The 21,367-nt window shown below is 37.5% G+C and overlaps 1 protein-coding gene across 5 annotated transcripts in view; it reads right to left on the bottom strand.

The window, feature by feature from the left end:
* NLGN1 (neuroligin 1) overlaps positions 1-21,367 on the bottom strand; it is a 1,020,375-nt gene that overhangs the window by 823,491 nt on the left and 175,517 nt on the right. For 3 of the 5 annotated variants that reach the window (XM_060171974.1, XM_060171973.1, XM_060171977.1), the window contains exon 1: positions 4,396-5,068. The exons of the other annotated variants lie outside the window; for them this stretch is intronic. The gene's annotated coding sequence lies outside the window, so the exon portion shown is untranslated. Of the gene's footprint in view, positions 1-4,395; positions 5,069-21,367 lie in introns of those variants that run through there. 5 annotated transcript variants of the gene reach the window in all.

Here is a 21,367-nt window from a genome sequence, read left to right as displayed (position 1 = left end):
GATGTCAATTGCATCAAGTAGGTTTAGTCTCAGCTTGGAACTTTATTCCATGCAATGTATCACTATAGTTTCTGATTTTACATCTGTAGCAGTAACTGAACTTGCATTTCTTCCAAAATGAATTTCATGCTCAACTTGTTTTTCTTAATTAAACTTCCTTTAGCAGTCCCTAATATGTGTATTATTAAAACTCATTAGTCCTATTCACGCTTGCCTGTCATTTCTGGCTACCCATTCATATACTGAAGTGCTCTGTTGCTATATATAGGAAGAAAATTAAATAATAAATATGGGGACTGGAACGTTTTATGAGTGTCAGGATGAGAAAGTGCCTGCAAGGCCCATAAGGTTTCACACAAAAGAGGCATTACTGCTAAAGCTAACATGCTGACACATCTCTGATCTATAAAGTCTGCGGTAATAGCAGCAGTAAAGCGTTTTGCCATTGACTAGAATTTCTCTTACATGCAATGGAAATAGACACAGAAGAGATTATATTGACTGTTATAAAAAGAATCCATATAAAAATCCCCAAAAAGTTTAATGTCTAATAATTTCAAATGCCTGGAATGATTTGCCAATTTTCTCTGAATTCAGTTAAGCTTAAAATTGACACTTTTTCTTTCACAAAGATTTCACTACCGGGAGTTGGGTGGTAGTGCAGTGGGGTAAGCACACGTGGCACAAAATGCAAGGACCAGCATAAGGATCCAAGTTGAGCCCCAGGCTCCCCACCTGCAGGGGAGTCTCTTCACAGGCGGTGAAGCACTTCTGCAGGTGTCTTGCTTTCCCCTTGCCCCTCTCTATCTTTCCCTCCTCTCTCCATTTCTCTCAAAAAAAAAAAAAAAAGAGTTCACTACCATTTTTGTGTGTGTGTGTTGGAGGAAGGTGTCCTTGAAGAAATAATGCATTAACTTTTATATCAAAATAGTAATACTTACCACTGCCAACATGAGGCCATCAGCTGATTCCATTTTAAACAAAGATAGTTGAATATACTACTGTCATGGAAACATTCTTCTTAGAAACAGTTCAGATTATTACTATCCCACAGAATTAAAAGGTTAAGGACTTCAATATAGTATAAATGACCTTTTAAAAATATACTGTGGTCCGGGAGGTGGCACAGTGGCTAAGAAATTAAACTCTCAAGCATGAGGTCCCGAGTTTGATCCCCAGCAGCACATGTACCAGAGTGATAGCTGGTTCTTTCTCTCCTCCTTTCTCATGAATAAATAAATAAATTTTTAAAAATTAATATATATATATATATATATACTAAAGACATTAGGGGAAAGGAAATGACAAACCCAGCATGCACAAAGACCCAGGTTCAAGCTCTCAGTCCCCACTTGCACAGGGAAGTTTCACAAGCAGTGAAGCAGTGCTGCAGGTGTCTCTCTTCCTCCCCTCTCAACCACTCTCTGATCTATAAAGTAAATGCAAGAAAAATAAAAAAGGAACAAAAAAAATTTTGTAAAAAAAAAAAATACTAAAAACAACTGCCTAGAATCATCACAACTGTTCACTTGTTTCAGAGATGTGTAAACTTGAGGTAACAACTTTTTCTTAATTAGCTGAAGGACTTTCTGAAGGACTTTTTCCCAATAAAACAATCATGATGTAAGATTTTCATTTGGGAATGCCATTGTTAAATTTCAACAAAGCATGAAAAAGGAAATGCCCTTCTCATTTAGCTTTAGATTAGAACAGTATAGTCAATGGCACTATCCAGTACTTCAAAGTCACAGGAGGAAGTTTGTGTTTGCTCCTCCTTCATGGAGGCCAATTAGAATACAAGGGAGGTTATTTTAGAAACAGGTTTAGGTTTATTATTCAAGCCAAGTTCCAGCTAATGCCACCATATTTCTTAAATAAGCATGATATATATATATATATATATATATATATATATATATATATATATATACACACACACACACACACATATCTGGGTAAGATAAAACAAAATGCACTTATTTTTTTCCAAGTGGACTCTAAATTTTTTTTTCTAGCAGTTCTTAAAATCACCCACTCTTGTTACTAAATATCATTTATGTAACCAGGTAGTTGGCTCTTTATTAACTGCCTCCAGCTTTAAAAAAAATTTAATGTATAATTTTATCTTTATTCCCACCACTATTAACCTTCCAAAGTAGGACTACTAACTACAAACTTTGCCAAAGTTTGGTATGCGAGCTCCATACAGAAACCAATGGCCCCCCTTTTTAGTTTCACTACCAAAGAAGAACTGATTGAGGGCAGAGAAAGTATTGATTATTCTAGACACAGAAGAATATTGTTTGGTAACAAAGGTACATTCAGCTGGGTCCTTTGTGTCAGCGCTGTGGCTCATGCCAGGACCACTGCTTCACTGGTTGAGTCATATATATGTTAAATATTATAGAACCCCCCCCTTATCATGTTTCATACACCTCATCTATTTTTATAGTAACACTGCAATCTCTACATAGCCTATAAAGAGAAATCCCAGCCCAGCTCCTATTCACCTTCATAATTTACTATCTTTCAATACATCATTTGCTTGCTCTTTAAAATTAGTTTAAATGTTGAAAAAAAATAAAGGGGGGATGCCAAATATTAGTAGACTGTGTGGTAGGATCAGGGGCTGTAATGTACTAATACACAGACCACCCATTCTTCTAGCTCAGGCTGCACATAAACCACGTGACTAAGAGCTGTAGAAACAGGAAAAAAAAAAAAAAAGGCAAGCCTAGACTCTCAGAAAGCTTCCTGAAACTAACAATTCAGCTTGTAGAAACTACCTGCTGCTATTTTTTTTATTATCTTTAAACAAGCCTACAAAAAGTTGGCAGAGACAGAAAATGTATAACTTTCCTACTGTAGAGATCTTTAGGATTCCAAAGTTTCATATTTTGCTACGTCACCTTTAGAAGAAAGAGGGTTGTCATTTGTGCTCAGATACAGATTTAAGAAATATACAGATCAAGAAATAAAGTTTGGCAATATTCCTCTTTTAGTATCAGAATGTCTGAAGCATTTGGAATTTCTTAAATATGAACTGGGACAAAGAGTGCTGCAGGTGACATTGAAGAGTTACCTTTCAATGAGTTCACACATAACCAAAGTGCCTTCCATTCTAAAGTCATAAAGGTATGTGCACACATTTGCCCAACTGCAAACAAAAATCCTTGAAACAAATCTGTTAGTTTTCTTTAAAATATTAAAGTGCACAGAGTGCATTGCTTTATGTTTTTACATTACCTATCTCCATTTTAGTGTATTTGAGTGGAGAATTAAAAATAAGTGAATTTTCCTTAAAGGAAAACAAGGAAAATCTCCATGTTGAGGTGTCGAAAAGGTACAAAGGATTCACATTAACCTATCTACTGTACCTATATCCCTCTCTGTGTATATTGAAATGAAGCAGTTTAGATGTAATTGCTCTGAGCCTATGTTGACTCTGAAAATGGTTCACGATAATGTGCTTTTCTGGAATCCAAAGCAACTTTTTTAGTTGCCTAGGTCAATTAATATCCACTCAGTTTGAACAATTACATTTCATTAGAACGGATGAAATTAATATTTTCCAGCTGCAAATAAAGAGCTTTTCTTGATAAGTGCAGAATAGAAAACAGAAATTATAGGAGAAAGGAAAAAAAAGAAAGGAAAAGAAGAAACATCCCAAAACGTCTGGGTCTGCGCGCACCAGGCTCAGCCAGAAAGCTAAGGCTGAAGTAGTGAGGCAGCCCGGGCAGGGAGGCAACAGAAAGGCAGCCTGGGCCCGCGGAGGCGGCTGCTGCAGAGCCTTCCTGGACTAGTCTAACTCAAACAAAGTTCCCTCCTAGGGCTGCACTTAGTGCAAAGTCGTGCAAGTGAAATCACCAGACAACCTGTGTGGGGCCACTCACCCACTTCTAACTGTCTCTTTCTCGCGGGCAGGGACCCTGGAACCCTCTGCTGGAAGACAGGGGGGGGGGGGCGGAAAGGGGGAAGAGAGAGAGATGGAAGGAAGGAGGAGACAGTATACGGGCGGTGACTGGCCCCTGGCAAAATTCTCCCTGAAAGCCCAGACAGCCACCGGGAGGAAGAGCAATTTCTGCTCCAATCCCCAATCCCCTTCCTCCCCATCACATATTTGCTGCTTCTTCCCCCTGACGTGCTGCCTCTTCCTTCAAGCAATCCTGGGAAGAAAGCCTCTCATCCAGGAAGGCTCCAAACGTGGAGCTTTCCGTTGCAAAGTTGGGAGCCAGGCTGGAGGGTTGCACGGCTTCCCCCAGCGAGGCCGGGAAGCGGGGCGACAGCCCGCCTGAGGCAGCAGGAGCTCAGCCCATTCCCAGGCGCCGCTGCACCTGCAGCACTGAGCTCGGACCCGGCCCCCTCCCTCGCTGGAGCAGATCCCTCCACACTTACCCTGGGCGACTGCCATCCACCGCGGGGGTCCCCCTCATCTCCCCTTGGCCCCCATGCAAGAATCCAAGGAGACAGTGGCAGCCACACAATTCCAGCTGAATTGGCCCAAAGTATTTACCAGTTTCTAGATGCTTCGGTGGGCATCTCCAGCACTCTCAGTCATGATCCTTTCAGAATTTAAGATGCTTCCTTTTATATATACATACATACATACATATATATTTCCTTCTTTAAGCAGCCGCAACCTCAATTTTGCGTCCTCTTCCTCTCTCCCCTCCTTTTTTTTTTTTAATTTTCATTCACCCACGGACACTTCCAAAACGTGTCGATCGATGCTTTTTTCCCCTCTCTAGATGCAACCACGATCCAGAATCCTTGAGACCCAAAGCCACCTCCGTGCAAATCCTACCGTCAAGCAAGAAATACAAATGATCAAACAACGTTACTTCTTTCAGCTGCAATCAGATAATCCTACTAATCCAATAGATTTATCTCGATTGGAAATTGACCTCAAAAATGAATCCCTGGTACTGGAGTCCAGAAGAACGATTTCTCAGCTCTGTTCGGATGATGGAAAGAACTGTTTCTTCTTTCCTCTCTTCTTTCTTCCTTTTTTTTTTTTAATCTTTTTGGATTCTGGGTGCACAGCTCGCAAAAAAATGCCGAGGACCCTGGCTTTCCCCTAATATAGGTTTCTACTCCAATCGGTGCAAGACGAAAAATGATACAAAGATACCCCTAGTGGCTTGAGGTGATATTGCAGGGATTTCACTTTTTTTTTTTTAATTCCTCTCACCTCCTACCCCCTCCCCTCCCCCCCAACACACACTCTAGATACCTGCTTCTATAGCTTTTAAAGCTGAAGAGGAATGAATGGAAATCAACATGAACAGTTATAATACTTGGGAAAAAAACTTCTGATCTTTCTTCTTTGTTTTACTTTAGAGACAGACTCTACTGTCTCTAGTACATCTTTTTTTAAATTTTTTTTTTAATCTCCTATGGAAGTTTCCTCATTGACATTTAGTAGCTAAAATGCCAATTTTGGGGCAGCTAGTAATTTCAAAGCAAAAGGCATATTTCTAGAATAACTAGATATCCAAAGAAGCTTCAGTCTGAGATATGCAGCTTTTAGTGAAATCCTTCACATTTTGTTTCTTTTAAATAAGGAGGATGAGTTATGGAAATACATTTATTGAACAATCTCTTCTCAAGTTGGAATAGAGGTGCTCATTCAAACAAAGCAGATGAGGACTGCAGGTATGCTAAGGTGAAAGCGCAAGCCCTAAGGGCATTATGCAGATCTCAATGGCATTTAACCTGAATGTTTTGCAATTCAGTGACTCACTCAAGATTACCTCTAGCACTTTTGACTCAAGATAGAAAAAAAAAAAAAGAGAGAGAGAGAGAAAGAGCAATGCAATGAATTCCAGTGTCCTGTTTAGGCAAGCACAACTTCACAAACTTTACTGTACCTATCAATAAGCCAGCATTCTTCAAAATGAGAATTGAGACTCTGTAACCCCAGAGAAGAACCAGATTCTACATTTTCCACAAATGCTTTGACCACACTTAGAGTCTCAAGGGTCTGATTATGCCCCTGAAGTTACTTCCTTTCTTATTGGTGAATGCAATGAATCCTTCTTCACTAAGTAGTTGAGCCTTATGTTGTGACCTGAGAGACTTCCATTGCTACTGGTTTGCTATTAGTTGGTCATGTGAATTTTTGTTGGTTATGAACAATTTTTTTGACCCATGGTTCATTTATCTAGTAATATTACAATAAAACCAAATAAATGAATCAAAATATTTTCTGAATCAACAATTCAATATTGAGTATTAATCTATAAATAATTACTGAATTCCACTATAGTTTTTAATAAAACTTAAAAAAGTTCATTCTAACATGATTACAAGAAAAATGGGTGAAAATATAAAATGATTTTAAAGAACAGAATATGGGAAATTTATATAAACTATTAAGGCTTACTATAAAACAACAGTAGTTGATGTAAGGTAACTTTATAATTTTTTTAAAGATGGATTTATTTATTTATGTTATGACAGAGAGAAGTCACGCTGTATATGTATAAACTCAGTATCCCAGACAGGTAATTTTTAATTTTTTTATTATCTTTATTTATTGGCTAGAGACAGAAATTGAGATGAGAGGGGGAGATAGAGAGGAAGAGAGCCACCTTCAGCAAAGCTTCACAACTTGTGTAGCTATCCTCCTACAGGTGGGGCTCCGTAGCTTGGACCCGGGTCCTTGAACATTGTAACGTGTGTTCAACCAGGTGTGCCAGCACCTGGCCCCAGAACAGGTAATTTTTATTGTTTCAGTCACTGAGTCACCTTCCCAACCACAGAGGGAATGAAACTTGGATATGGATATGGGATAGAAAATAGTCCATGGAAGACCGGGGAGATAATATAATGATTTTCTCTGCAATATATATAATTTTCTCTGCAATAATATAGTGATTTGCTCTTCAAATGATTTTCATGCTTGAAGCTCTGAGGTCCCAGGTTCAATACCTAGCACCACCATAAGCCAGAGCTGAGCAGTGTTCTGGTGTCCCCTCTATTTCATATATATGTATTATGTATGTATACATATATATAGTCTTTATTTATTTATTTATTCGGTAGACACATCCAGGAATTGAGAGAAAGAGGGGAAATAGAAAGGGAGAGAGAAAGAGAGATACCTGCAACACTGCTTAACCACTTATGAAGTTTTCCCCCTGCAGTTGGGGACTAGGGACGTGAACACTGTAACACATGTGCTCAACCAGGTGCGCCATCACCTGGCCCTTTCACTCATTTGCTATCTTTCTTTATCTCTCTTCTCTGCATCTCTCTCATTAAAATTTAAAGAATAGTCCATAGAATAAAATATGAGGGACTAGAAATACATTCCTGCAATTGAGGAAAATTGATAAACAGGTAAAATTAGAGAGCGGTGTGGAGAGGTGAATTTTCCAAACAATAAGACATGAAATGATTTAATAGTGGCTCTCTTTACACCTAATTATGGACTAAAGTCAAGACAAAGGCCTGAAAGTACATAAAAAAAAACTTAAATTATCTTAAAGAGGGGAAAATAGCACTATGGTTTTGGATAGACAGTGGAATTATTAAGCACTGAGACATAAAAAGTGAAATACATAAAGATAAAAATTAAATCTGATATATTAACCTTGAAAATTTATGATACTGGATAATCAAGACAAACTGACAAATGATGTTTTCTATGACTATAATCAAATAAAGACTAGTTTTCAAATAAAGAAAGATGCCTTTTAATTTTGTATGGACAAAAAAGAAAGAAAAAAAGTGGGTCAAGAAAATTAACAAAATTGACAGAAGAAAATTCTTAATGTCCAACAAACATCTGACAAAGGTACTTAATTTCCTTGGTTATTACATAAATACAAGTAAGATTATTAGGTATCATTACTCAGCTACGAAACCTGCAAAAATATTATAAATCCAACAATGTGAAATACTGATGAGAATATGAAGCTAAAGAAAGACCATAACAGTACAGCTTCCAAGTTTTATTACTATGCTGAAAATTCTCATATCCTAAACTCCATTCATTCTACCTACTCTGTATTTCTATATAGAGAAATCACTAATAGGTGCAAACATTATCACAACATGTTTGGATAAGTAAATGACAAGTAACTTATAGAATATTCACATATGCAGCACTGAATTCAATAAAAGTATCAATGAAGAATAGCTATGAGTCAACATGAATGTATGTCAAAAATATCAAAGAGGCCAAGAGCCTCAAGCTTTGTATAGCAGACAGACAATACCATGTGCAAGGCCCTACATTCAAGCTCAGACAACACAGGCACATCATGGACAACATGGGAGCACCATGGACAGCTCCATGAGTGGTGATGTGGCTGAAGTAGGTGTCTCTCTTATCTATCTCTCCTCTCTTTCTTTCATTCTTGCCCTCTCTTTCTCCAAAAAATAACACATGAAGAAAAAAATTGGCAAGGGACACTGTTGGAGGGTATCATGTGTGTGAGTCTGTTAAGTTCCTAATGCCAATTTAAAAAGTGAAAGAAAAAAAATGTGGAGCAGTAACAATATAATCAGGTCACAGAAAGATGCGTATGGGATGATTCCATTTATAAAGTATGAAAATATGCAAAATATATCTATTACTTTTAGTACATGCATATGTAGCAAAAAGTGCATAAACATGAGCAATATTAATTAACCTGAAATTCAGGAGAGAAGTTATCTTTGGAAAGAATAAAGGTTAATGAAATTGGCCAGGCATCACAGGACAACTCAATCAGTAGAAATACATTTCTAAGGCTCAATCTTGAATTCTCTGCTATTTAAAATGTTGCATATACTTGTTGACCAGAAATATTTTATTAAAATAAATATTTGACTAGAAGACTTATGTGATCTCTTATAGTATGCTGGAATACCTTTTAATTTGAGTTAGTAAATGGGAAAAAAAACGAAAAAAGAAATAGTAGGGTAGCTCATAGTGTCATCATTAAATTTTTAAATCTATTCTACTCTTCATTTCTAAGAAGTGAAAGTGAATAGATGCTTTTTTGTTTCTTTAATGGATAAAGTTCCAGCTTGCAAACACAAGTCTCTACCTAAATAATTAAACTGCGGTGAAATAGAAAATAAAAGAAGCCTTCAACTAGCTCTTTTTGCATTTTTCCTTTGAGCTCACACAATTTCTGAAATTGTGAAGTACTCAGTCATATAATCATGTTCAGATCTGATCAGTTAACTGAGAGCCACCAAAGCCAAACCATAACACAAAAGAGAGCTCTTCCAGAATGCTTAGAATACACATGTGAACTTAAATTGGAAGGTTTTGTTGATAAACAAATATAAAAGAAAAAAAAAGAAGTCTAACTTCAAAGTCTTGAGAATACTTTTCATAACTTCTTTTCAGAATAGAAGATGTCAAATATGGGAAAACAGCTTTCAGTAACTCACTTATTTATTTATTAATGAGAAATATAGGAGGAGAGAAAGAGCCAGACATCACTCTGGTACATGTGCTGTCGGGGATTGAAAGTAACTCACTTATAAAATTAGAATTAACTATATTTCACACTTAATACCATTCCATGAGCACCCACCTCAGAAAGGATGGCTGGACAAATGATCAAACCATTTTCAACCATTCAGCACAATGTTCCTGGGCAAGACTGTGATAAAGAACCAGTGAAAGTACAATTTAATTGCCTTCAATGATAGAAGAGACAAGGCAGAAGAAATAGACATACCTCTGATATTTGAAGAAACTGACACTTTCATTTTCAATAACACCTACTAAGTAGCTCCTACAAAGTGGGTACAGTACAAAGCACATCACAGGAGAGCTGTCTTGAAAACAGCTTTCACAATCATTAAGCTGTTATTGATCCCTGGTTTGACAATTATAATTGGCAAATAATTGTTATTTTTAAATTTTTTTCATTGTTCTTTATTTTATTTTTATTTCCAACCCTTTTGTTGCGCTTGTTTATCATTGTTGTTGTTGCTATTGTTGTTATTGCTGTCGTTGTTGTTGGATAGGACAGAGAGAAAGCGAGAGAGGAGGGGAAGACAGAAAGGAGGAGAGAAAGATAGACACCTGCAGACCTGCATCACCACTTCACCGCCTGTGAAGGGACTCCCCTGCAGGTGGGGAACTGGGGGCTCAAGCCAGGATCCTTATGCTGGCCCTTGCGCTTCACGCCATGTGCGCTTAACCTGCTAACGCCACTGCCGGGCTCCCTGCACATAATTATTTTGAACTAATCCTTCAAACAGACATATTTAAGAGAAATCGGGCTTTATCTGAGAACTGAAAATTCATTTTCATGACTAAAAGTTCATTTTTCAGTGTGTTTAGGTACAAATGGGTTTGATAGGCCAAGGCAGTCATGAAAGAGAAGAGTTTTGTTGTTGTTTTTAAAGTCTCTTTAACAGGATGATAATAAAATGTGAACTTAATGTATTTTATTGGTGATTTACTTTATAGAGTTTTAGGTAATCTTTGTATGTGCCATAATATTAGGAATTGGTGACTTTATAGATTAAACAATAAAAGTAGTAGATACAGGAAGATAAATTTATTCTTTCTCTGTGTGGTCTTGTTATCTTTTTTCAGAAAATAAAATTAATACTGGAAGAAAGTAAAAATTGAATAAGGGAAGAATGACAAATCTGAGTGCTCAATGGGATATGAATTCCACTTTATTTAGGTCCTAAAATTCAGTTGTGCTAACATCTATCATAAGATAGCATAACTTTTTATTTAAAAAAAAATTTTAAAGAAGAAGATAACTTGACAACAAAATGGATCATGTAAAAAATGGCTGACTTTACTATAAAATAATTGAGCAAGTATTCAGTTTTTGCCTTTAATACAGGAAGAGTCATTGTGAAAAGAGAACTGTATTTTTATCTTTTATAATTGATATAAAAGGACATCTATTCTGACCTGGTCAAATACATTAAATTCTCCCTGGTAGTAAACATTTGAAAATGTTATGAAAGACTGGTGTGTTCTAAAAAGAAAAGAAAAGAATAAAATGAATTTTAAAGCAAGTCTTGGGGAAAATATCCTTCTACCATCTTCAGAACTCCCCCGATGTATCCTCATTTAAGTGCTCAGGACTTGAATCTAAATGAATGGCAACTGGAAATTATGAAAGACATAAAAATCAAAAGTGCTGCAACATTCCAAGGCCTAACTACTGCAAAGGTGGCTGCTTACAAAGTGGTTCTTTCTTTGGGGAAGAATCTGCTCACACAATCCTGCTTAATTAGGAAAGACTACTTAAAACTCTTAAACTCTTCAGTGGTACTGAATATTTCAGTTATGTATTGGGAGAATACACCTGCCTGAATGCTAATTTTACCAGATGCATCATTCTATTTTATGGTTTGAAGACTGGGGACAGAAACCCAAGAAGCAAGGATCAATACTATGTATTTTAGGATGAGAAAGGGGTCTTCTTCATCAAGGTTAGCCTGAGATAATAAAACATTCCATATTTTCAAAGCTCAAGCTCAAGCAGGGACTTAGTGAGAAATCAATCCAGATTTCCAAAACAAATTTAAATCTTTTGTTCCAAAAAAGTTTCCAAATGCTGCAGCAAGTATGTTAATAATTTAAGATCTATTTTGTTTGTTTTAGAAGGAGCTGCTACACTTGTATATAAGTGTGCACTTACGTAATTTATACTTTAACTGACATGAAAATAATAACATATTATTATATATTGGATTTGATTATGATTGATATGTGTATATTTGCACTTTTAACAGCATGGACAGTGACCTTCTACTAACTCCATAGCCAATTCCCTACACAGATTAGCTGAATTTGAGTCTATAATACTAGGTCTGATTTAGCCCACTGTAGGATTGTCTAGAATGAATCAACCTACATAGAATGATCTTAAATATGTCTGCACTACGGAATAAATACAAACAGAAAACTATACTAATGAATATAACCCATGAAATTTGGTTGCATAGTAGTGCTCTGTGTCTACATTTTCCAGTAATTGCAAAATTCACTATGAATCTGGTCTAACTTGGAAAATGAATGCTCAGCTGTGAATAAGACAGTAGAGCCCTACCCCAATGGCATTGCCATGTCACTGGTCTCACAGGCACAGGCTGGATACTCCCTCTTATCTGCATAGGATTTGATGTTTCCTACATTACTAAAAGTAAATTGGCTTAGCTATTTACTGAACATCTTTTGCCCCCAAATATTTAGATAATTTCACAATTCTCTAAAAAAATAAAGTAAGTAGGGCACCAAAGTAAAAACCCAGTGGTGAGGGGTAGACATGTAGCTTCCTGGGCCAGTGGGGGGTGGGAGTGGGCGGGAGGGATGGGTCACAGTCCTTTGGTGGTGGGAATGGTATTTATGTACACTCCTAGCAAAATGTAGACATATAAATCAGTAGTTAATTAATATGAGAGGGGGAAAATCAATTGTATGTCTCAAAGTTTCTCAAAACACAAACTGAATCCTTTTAATATATAGGCTGTGTATTTGATACGCGGACTCTCTCAAAAGCCTAGACCAAGTAGATTAGAAGCATCCAATAGCACAGCTATATACAAGATACTGGATACTGTACAGCAAACCATAACAAAAGGACTTTTCAAAGTTAACCCAATTACCAAATAATGTGATGATAACATTAACTATCCATTGTCTTTTTGAACCCTAAGACAGCAGGAACCTCACATCTCCACTATAGAGCCTCTACTTCCCCCAGTCCTGGAACCCTTGGATAGGGCCCACTTTCCCGTATGCATCTCCCAATCCAAACCAAATAATATTGCATCCACCGATCACAACCTAACCAATGCAACGATTGCCACCTCAACATGCTTCACCTCAGACTGTGTCCAGAGACTTCACGTGTGGAATGACAACCCTTCAGCTTCATTACTCGGGTGAGACCTTTCCTTTTATAGTACACTCTAATTTCATCTCAGGTAGTTCACTTTCTAACAAAGTCCCATAACTTAGATATACAACAGTTTCTGTGAGAGAGAGCTTATGTTCACACGTATCCATAAACTACTGCAAAATATATACCTGAAAGCAGTAGTACACTAGAGTTTGCAGTGAGTACCTCCCTAACACTTCCTCTCCACTATTCCAAGCTTGGGATCCATGATTGCTCAACAAATTGTTTGGCTTCGTATGTTAACTCTCTTTTCAATCACCAGGTTCCAGATGCCACCAGGATGCTGGCCAGGCTTCCCTGGATTGAAGACCCCACCAATGTGTCCTGGAGCTCAGCTTCCCCAGAGACACACCTTACTAGGGAAAGAGAGAGGCAGACTGGGAGTATGGACCGACCAGTCAACGCCCATGTTCAGCGGGGAAGCAATTACAGAAGCCAGACCTTCTACCTTCTGCAACCCTCAACGACCCTGGGTCCATGCTCCCAGAGGGCTAGAGAATGGGAAAGCTACCATGGGAGGGGGTGGGTTATGGAGATTGGGTGGTGGGAATTGTGTGGAGTTGTACCCCTCCTACCTTATGTTTTTGTTCATTAATCCTTTCTTAAATAAAAAATTAAAAAAAAAAATAAATAAAGGTCTACAAATGACATCTATGAAAGGAACAGGTTCCCTTCTCTCCCTCTCTCTCTTTTCACTTCCCTCTTCTCCTCTTTCTCCCTTTCCCTGTATCTCAAGATACTTATTTATTTATTTGTTTTTTGTTTTTTCCCTTTTGCTGCCCTTGTTTTTTATTGTTGTAGTTATTATTGTTGTTATTAATGTCGTTTTTGTTGTATAGGACAAATAGAAATGAAGAAATGAGGGGAAGACAGAGAGGGGGAAAGAAAGAGAGACACCTACAGACCTGCTTCACAGCTTGCAAAGCGACACCCCTGCAGGTGGGGAGCCGGGGGCTCGAACTGGGATCCTTACACAGGTCCTTGCACTTTGTGCCACCCGCACTTAACCAACTGCACTACCACCTGACTCCCTGTTCATTTGTTTTTTACCAGAGCACTATTCAGGTCTGTCTTATGGTGGTGCAGGGGACTGAACTTTGAACTTTGGGGGTTTAGGCAGGAGTGTCTCTTTATATAACCATTATGCTATCTGCCCTCTGCCCTCTCTCAAGAGTTCTAAACATAAATCTGTCTTTAGTTGTTTTGTGGTTATTTAGTTATTTGCTGCAAACTGGAACATATGCCACAAATTTCCAAAAGGTTGTTTTTTTTTTTTTCTTTCCTAAAATCATTTGTATGTAGTTTTAGATCTTGTTTTGGGATTGTACATGAATATTTTCTTTCTAATACCCTGGAAACAAACAATGAGATAATGTGATTGAACAGAATGGTCAAACAATCTCTCACATTCAGTGAATGGATAAGGAGCTGCTCATCCTTAGTCATTCATTCTAAAATCATGACTCGGATTATGTACTGTGGTTCTCTCTGAAAAAAAAAATTCTTTCTAAAATGACTTTAGAAATGAGTAGGTTAAAAATATCATGTTAGTAAAATAAAATAAAATCATAAGCCTGCATTTTTAAATAATACTAGGAGAAAAAGAGAGAAGCAAAGAAAAAAAAGAGTTCTATTTAAGTACTTCCTAAAGGACATTATGCAAAGGTAGGTATTGTCAAAATATTTCAGGTTTGTTCTAAACTGAGTGACTATTAGAGTAGGTAGTTTATGTGTTAGCAGGAAGTCTACCTACTGAATGGTGGAATGAGAAGGCAATTGTTGACTAACTTCAATACATTAAAATAATTTGCAAAGTGTACTCACCATTTACAAGTCTAACAAGAGATAGAAGAAGCATACTCCAAGTTTAACCGAAACCACACTAAGCAAAACAAGTAAAGAACATTGGAATTGTGGCTCAAAGAGTTGTAGCTTTATAGTGCTAATAAAAATATCAAAGATTTTCCTTTGCTAAATAGAAAAAGAAGGGGCATGTGGTAGTGCGCCTGGTTGAACACACATGTTACAATTCACAAGGACCACGGTTCAAGCACCCAGTCCCCAGCTACAGGGGGAAAGCTTTGTGAATAGTGAAGCAGAGTTGCAGCTCGCTCTCTCCTCTCCCTCTCCCTCTCCCTCTCCCTCTCCCTCTCCCTCTCCCTCTCCCTCTCCCTCTCCCTCTCCCTCTCCCTCTCCCTCTCCCTCTCCTTCTCTCTCAATTTATGGCTGTCTCTACCAAAGAAAAAATAATTTTAAAAATTTTAGAAGAGGAAGGGATGAAAGAGAATGACTGATTTACCTAAAATCACAGTGAGAATCCATTGCATCATTTCACTCCAGATTTATTGTTTTATATGTCTGCTTATTAAGCATTAGAGGGTCATTACCCTTAATGTATTTGAGCTGAGCTACACTGTTTAAATTGTGAACAACAACAAGAAAAGAAAAAAGCCAAGAAATCACAATAAATATGTTCAATATAGTCACAGAATAATTAATGATGATCCTCCAAAGAAGTCCACATCCTAATCCCTTTATTCTGTTAATATATTACCTTATGTGGCACTTTAAGGATAAACGAGGGCTCTCAATATGGGCCCCTTGTCATCATAAGAACCCCTATGAGAGTTTAGTAAGCAGAGGATCACAGTAAAACATGGAATAAGAGAAAGTTCAGAGAGAAAAAGAGAAATCTGAATTCTTTTTTTAATTTTTAGGAGAGTCAGAAAAAGGCCAAAAAACAAAGAATGGAGGTTTAAATTTTTCCTTAGGGACTTACAAACAGAACATATACCCTTTGTCAACTCACTTGAAAGCTCTGATCTCTCAAACTCTATGTTTCTGCTTTTCAGATTTTTAGTATTTTATTTATTTTGGATAGAGATAGAGAAATTCAGAAGGAAGGAGAAGATAAGACAGAAAGACACCTGCAACACTGCTCTACCACTTGTGAAGCTTCCCTCCTGCAGATGGGGAGCAGGGATTTGAACACTGTGACATGTGTTCTCTATCAGGTGCACCACCTTCTGGCCCCTCAAAGTTTATGTTAATTTGTATTAAGTCATTAAATTTGTGGTAACTGGTTAATAAGCAAAAGAAAGTTAATGTATATCATTAAAAATTTTCTAGGAATATTTAGTGCTGTGGAATCTTCCCCACTCCCTCTGACAACTTTCTCTCCCTCAGTCTCAGTCTCTCTCTCTTTCTTTCTCTCTCTCTCTCTCTGTCATGAAGTCCTGGAAACTACAAAAATTAACTAATTAATATTCTGAGAATAATGCTTTCCAATAGAAATATGATACACACTACATATATGATCTTAAGATAGGGTCAGATAGGCAGAAAGAGAGAGAGAGAATGAAAGAGACCACAGCACCAAAGCTTCCTTCAGTGCAATGAAGGCCAGACACAAAGCTGGGCTGCACATGTGACAAAGTAGAGCACTCTCCAGGTGACCTATTTTATGGCCCACGTATACAGTGTTCAAGTAAAAAAAAAATCATGTACAAATAATTCATTTTATTTAACCTAGTATATAAAATATACTATCAGTCAGCATGTAATCCCTATCAACATTCTTAATGCGTACTTTATAATTTCCCAAAGTCTTTACAATTGAATGTGTGGATTGTTTATTGAGGTGTCTAGAATGCATCCATTTTGATTCCATTTCTAGAGTGCAATAACTTCCTATGGCTACTGGGTATGACACTGGAGAGTGCAACTTAGACCCCCACCCCACTAGGGAAAGAGAGAGGCTGGCTGGGAGTATGGATCTGGATCAACCTGTCAATGCCCAAGTTCAGCGGGCAAGCAATTATAGAAGCCAGACCTTCCACCTTCTGCATCCCACACTGATCTTCGGTCCATACTCCCAGAGGGTTAAAGAATAGGAAAGCTGGGAGTTGGGAGGTAGCGCAGCAGGTTAAGCACAGGCAACACAAAGTGCAAGGACCGGTCTTAAGGATCCCGGTTCGAGTCCCCTGCTCCCCACCTGCAGGAGAGTCACTTCACAAGCAGTGAAGCAGGTCTGCAGATGTCTATCTTCCTCTCCCCCTCTCTGTCTTCCCCTCCTCTCTCCATTTCTCTCTGCCCTATTCAACAACGACAGCATCAATAATTACAACAATAAAAACAATAAGGGCAACAAAAGGGAATAAATAAATATTTTTTAAAAAAGAATAGGAAAGGTATCAGAGGAGGGGAGGGGATATGGAGTTCTGGTAGTGGGAATTGTGTGGAAATGTACCCTTCTTGTATCCAATGTATCCTATGGTCTTGGCAATATTTCCATTTTATAAATAAAAATTTTAAAAAGAATCTAAGAAAAAAAAACAAAAAAAAGAAAATGTTTGTATATTGTTCTACAGACTAGTAGTGTCACATACACACACATCACCTCTGAAACTTCACAGTTCCGAACTAGCTTTTTCAAGTAGAGACAAAGTCAAGAGAGAGAAAAAGAAGACAGCATAGTGCCGAAACTTCCTCCAACGCAGTGAGGGCCAGAATTGAACCTGGGTTGTACACAGAGCAAAACAATGCACTACCTAATGAGCTATTTTGTCCTTTTGCTCGTCCCTCTCATATTCTCTGATTGCAACAAAGTAGATGAAGAATCATAAAGGCATGTAAAGAAATCCAAATGTCTATATAACCAATTTTATGTTAACCTTATGTCTGCGAAGTATACTTAAAAAGAAATAATAGAGGAGGACCAGGGATAAAGTATAATGGTTATGCAAAAGAATTTCATGCCTGAGACTCCAGGGTCCCAGTTTTATTTCTTTCCAGTACTGCCATAAACCAAAGCTAAGCAGTATTTTGTTAGTTTTTACTTGTTTGTTTTTTTAAGGAATATATTAAAAGAAGTAACAAAACAAAACAAAAATAAACATACAAAAGATAAGTATGATGGCCTAATGATACTAAGTTGTCTAGTATTTGTGGAAAATATTAAAGATAATAGAAAAATTTTTTCTAGTATTTTGAGAACAAAAAGATTACCAGTGATAGGATAAGAATGACATTGCTTGGGGCCAACTATGTAATATGAACAAATGACCAAGAGAAAAGCAAAACTATTAAACCTTAGCCTGCAATTTATCCATTAAGAAGAATGATGTTTGAACTAGAAAAGAATATGATGGTAAAGGAATGGCAAGAATGCCTAAAGGTGATTTAAATTAGTTTTAAGATTCTAGGAATAAATCCGTTATACAATAAAATACTAAAAACACTCAAAAATGTGTTCTTGGAACTGATATCTTTATATTTGAGTTGCCATGGAAAATTTCATGAAAATTGTTAACTTTCTTGTTTTGCAAATAGGATTGTATAAACTGAAGTTTACAATTCTAGGCATTAAAAGAAGACTCTAGAACTCACTTTCACTTGTGTTTGATATGTGCATGTCAAATCCAAATAAGGTTTCATTTTTACAACAGTTTCAGTTTTAGCTGTAGTTTGCAGTGCTATCTGAATTGATTATCTTGATTTCAGCCAAGGCATTTTATAAAAACACTCACAAATATTTTCCGGGCTAAATTGTGAAGTTTGGGGTGGAGGAAGGTATAACTGAGTAAAGTAAAGACTTGAAAAGTTAGAAAAAAATCATTCTACTAGCATCCACTGAATATTCTTTGATGCTCTCATCTCTTCCCACTTTTATGAATATTAAAAGTTCTAAAGGAATAGCTTTCATCCATTAAGCAAATTAGTCTAGTGGTAGGTTTAAATCAGGAGTTGGGATAGGAATCTGCCTTAGATCAAAAGTTTTTTCAATACATAGATTATTTAAAAGTCATCAGTGGTGTCTGGAATTATGGTTGTTCAGTGATGCTTCTTCAAACTATTTATTAGTAAGTCTGATATACATTACATATCACTTTTTACATTGAATTTTATTTCAATTTAATCAAATTTTGACATCTGAAACCACTCTATGACTTCTGTTGTAATATAGAAATCAGGTCTTCTTATTTTTGGCTTAGAAACTAATTTTAAAAGGATATTTTTATATAATTAATAAACATCTTTTAATAAAGTGATTTCTTATTGATAGTACTTGGTTGAATTATAAATAACTCTAAGTTGTAAACAAATACTTTTAATAAAAGTTCCAAATTTTGTCCTATTTTGCCTATATTAAAGACAAACCAATCAAGATACAAATCAGCTCCAATCTTAATTTCAACTGCATATATCAAAAAATAAATTTTGGGGGTCGGGCAGTAGCGCAGCGGGTTTAGCGCATGTCGTGCAGAGCACAAGGACCAGCTTAAGGATCCCAGTTCAAGCCCCCAGCTCTCCCACCTGCAGGGGTGTCTCTCCCCTTGTATGTCTTCCCCTCCTCTCCATTTCTCTCTGTCCTATCCAACAATAAAACAACATCAATAACAACAAGAATAATAACCACAGCAATAAAACAACAAGGGCAACAAAAGGTTATAAATAAATAAAAATAAATAAATTTTAATATCTAATGGTAATGCTCCGTCATGTCTTTTGACTCCTTATTCTGGCAAATCAAAAACTCTTCTATTACCTTTTCTACCCAAAGACACTAAGTACTAAACCAAGAAAAAATACAAAAAAAAAATACAGTAGAAAATTGTTATCATCATCATCAGTGCCATCATCATTTCGGGAAAGAGAATAATGCATCAGGGCCAAGGAGTAGCTGGACAGGCCAGCTGCCTGGCAAGGCCCAGAGTTCAGATTCTAGTCCCAGCACCACATCTGAGTAACACTGCTCTGTGGGCAGCTCTGGTGCTATGGTGTCTCTCTTTTTCTCTGTTTCTTTATGATTTTAGAAAGCAGTCCAATTCCAAAAGTTCATAAAAAAGAAATGGAAAGAGAAAAAGAGAACAGTCTCAATATACCACATCTCCTGTTCTCAACATTCTAGGGAACTCACAGTTGAAGATCATGAATATTCAAAGAATGACTCCTTTTTCAGGAGTTAATATAAAAGGAGTGATCCACTAGAGTGTCCCTGTAGAAAAAAAGGGAATTCATCCTTTGGATCAAAGAGTATCCAGACACTTCAAGAGGTAAGGACAATAGTGAAAGCTAGGGTAGTACCAGTGACCATGTTCACAAGAGGCTAATGGTGCTGAGGTAAAGAATAGCAGAGGGGGAGTGTACCCCTTCTAGGGAAACATGGTGAGCTCCCTCTGTGAACTAAGTACTGAGAGTATCCCTAAATGGAGGGCACTGCTCCGTGTCCAGCATGGGAGCAACTAGGAAAATCCTCTTTATTCTTTAGTAGTGATTTTTAACAGTGTTTTACACAATCTTAAAACTTCAGGCGCCTGGGCAGTGGCACACCCCGTTAAGAGCACATGTTATCATGCACAAGAAACCAGATTTGAACCTTGATCTCCACCTACTATCTCTGCAGTGTCTCTCTATCAGTCTCTCTCTCTATCTTCCCCTCATCCATCAGTTTCTCTTTTTTATTGAATTGAAAATTAGAAAAAAAAAATCAATTGTATAATTCCATATCCACACATGGTACGTGTGTGTCACCATTACCTCCAACGTTTTGCACCTCCACCCACTCATAACCACCAAATCCCTCACAAAGTCCAAGAGATCATTCAGTTACCATCTTTTCCTTTCTTCCAGCATCCTCTGTTATAAGGCCAGTCAGATGAGAGAAAATGCCCAACCTGGCCTAGCCAACATTCAGAGTTGCTACAGTATGTGAATACCCAGAGAAGGACATTGTCAAGATACCAGAGTCAGCATAGAAAGATGTGGTTTGGTGCACCAGGGACATGTGATCAAAGGGAGCTGACAGCAGAAGAGTCCACTGAGAAAAACAAGATAGACCTCAGAAGACGTGGTAGCAACCACAATGTCCAGGAGTACATGACACTGGAGTTATTTGCTGTCAGGGATGGATCCCCATCAGTTCAAGCTTGCCTGGCTGTGCCAGCCTCCTGACTAATTTCTCCTATCCATAGCTAATTTTACTTCAATCCATTCTCAGTACCGATACCAAAATAATCTTTCTACAAGATAACTCTGGTTAAATCACTTCTCTGCAATGGTGACTCTAAATTTGCCCATTAGAATCTGTTGATGGGGGAAAGTTAAAAATCCTGACACCTGATTTGCTCTCCACAAGCCAATTAAATCAGAATCTCTGGAGATCAGTCTTTATGCCTCAAGGGTTATCACTGGGGCTTGGTTCCTGTGCTATGAGTCCACTGCTCCTGGACGCCATCTTTTTTTTCCATTGCTGTTGTTGCTGTTTTGTTGTTGTTGCTGCTGGTGGTTTTTTGTTTGTTTGTTTGTTTGTTTGTTTTTGGGTAGAACAGAGAAAAATATAGAAAAGAGGGGAAGACAGAGAGGGGAAGAGAAACATAAGACACCTGCAGACCTGCCTCACTGCTTGTGAAGGGACACCGTTGCAGGTGAGGAGCCATGGACCAGAACCAGGATCCTTGCACCAGTCTTTGTGCTTTGCA

This window comes from Erinaceus europaeus, chromosome 14 (genome assembly GCF_950295315.1).
Source record: "Erinaceus europaeus chromosome 14, mEriEur2.1, whole genome shotgun sequence".
Lineage (NCBI taxonomy): Eukaryota > Metazoa > Chordata > Mammalia > Eulipotyphla > Erinaceidae > Erinaceus > Erinaceus europaeus.
The sequence above is the reverse complement of the archived record's forward strand: the minus strand, read 5'-3'. Positions and strand labels throughout refer to the sequence as shown.